At 45.1% G+C, this 1605-nt stretch overlaps 1 protein-coding gene across 1 annotated transcript in view; it reads right to left on the bottom strand.

The window, feature by feature from the left end:
- Positions 1-1605, bottom strand: part of CTNNAL1 (catenin alpha-like 1) — a 55579-nt gene that overhangs the window by 41290 nt on the left and 12684 nt on the right. The gene's annotated exons all lie outside the window — the stretch shown is intronic.

Genomic DNA, 1605 nt, shown 5'->3' with positions numbered 1-1605 from the left:
AAAATGGCATCTGACCATCCAATCCAAATCATTTATTCCCCCCGCGGGAAGGGCTCCCTGACTGGTTCCTTCAGCTGAGACCGATGTTCTTTCTCAGCGCCACAGTCCTGTGAGCAGAAGTTCTACCTTGTGAGCGAAAAAGGTTTAGTAGCATTAAAGTTGTGAGCAAGTCTACATTTGACTATCATGTAAATTATTTGCTTTACAAGATTACTTCCATAATCTTGTAAAAATCTCAGAATAAATTCTGAACCCTTCCAGTCCGGCTTTCGTCCAGGCCATGGTATGGAGACAAACAAACAAAGAGAGTATCACGGAAACAACTATAACAGATAGAAACAAACCGTGACAAACTAACTAATAATAATTACTTCCAAATGCATTTTGATAATTTTGTATAATTTCCACATAAATAGTGCAAAACATATCAAATTATTCTGTGTAGCATGGAAAAATACAATCTCAATGTGTTATTAATTCAAAAAGATTCACTCAGTAGTGTTAAGTCCTTATTCCAAAAAAATGGGATAAAAGGGAAGAGTCTTCTAAGGAGAGGGGGGTGCATTCAGTGTACACAAATCAAAGCAGCTTCAAATCCTGTTGATAAGCGTTGTGCCTATTTTACTTCATTGGGGTATAATTCTTTACTTCACCCCAAGTGAATCAAGTCAAATTTCACCCACTCCTTTCCACTGTATTGGTAAACCTGGCCTCCAGAGACCAGGTCTACTCACCCATTCCCACTATATTGGTAGACCTGGCCTTCACTTGGAGATTGGCAACAATGGTTCCCCAGGAGGAAATGGCTGGTTTGGAGGGTGGAGTCTATGACATTGTACCTTTCTGAGGTCCCACCCCACTTCAAACCCCACCTTCTCCAGGCTCCACCCCTCAAAGATCCAGGAATTTCTCAACCTGGAGTTGGCCACCCTATTTCCTTCCCAGCCAACCATCAACCTACCTTTATCTGCCCTTCTGACTTCAGCTTTCCATCTCCCCCCACACACACACCTACAGCCTCTACCTAGGAAAAGTACAGTCTTTCTCCACAGTGGAGACCCAAGCAGAAGGGAGGCAACCTCAGCAGGGTATAGTGACACAGAGTCCACCCTGCAAAGCAGCCATTTCCTCCAGGAGAACTGATCTCTGCCATCTGGAGAGCAGTGTTAATTCTGAATGATCTCTAGCCCTCATCTGGAAATTGGCAGCAATGGTTCCCCAGAAGAAAATAACTGCTTTGGAAGGTGGACTCTATGGCATTCTATTCAGCTGAGGCCTCTCCCCTCCCCAAACTCTGGCTTCTGTAGATCCCACCACAAAATATCCAGGAATTTCCCATCCTGGAGTTGGCAACCCTAGTCAGGATTGGCCCCTATGAGTTCTTCACAAAGGCCAAAGTAGGCCTGGAAAGGGCCTCCTGCCTTTGCCTTTTTACTGATAGAACCAAGCTTGGTTGCCTAGCAAAGCCACTGAGGGGAAAGTTAGCCCCACAGCAGGATAAGAGAATGGTTTGACGGTTGGTGGCTCACCTCAGTAGCCAGCCAGCCACAGAGGAGCCAAGCAGGAGAAGCATCTTTGTCAGGAAAGACAGCCATTTTGTCAGTT

The sequence above is a fragment of the Gekko japonicus genome, unplaced genomic scaffold (genome assembly GCF_001447785.1).
Source record: "Gekko japonicus isolate JY-2015 unplaced genomic scaffold, Gekko_japonicus_V1.1 scaffold3303, whole genome shotgun sequence".
NCBI lineage: Eukaryota > Metazoa > Chordata > Lepidosauria > Squamata > Gekkonidae > Gekko > Gekko japonicus.
The sequence above is the reverse complement of the archived record's forward strand: the minus strand, read 5'-3'. Positions and strand labels throughout refer to the sequence as shown.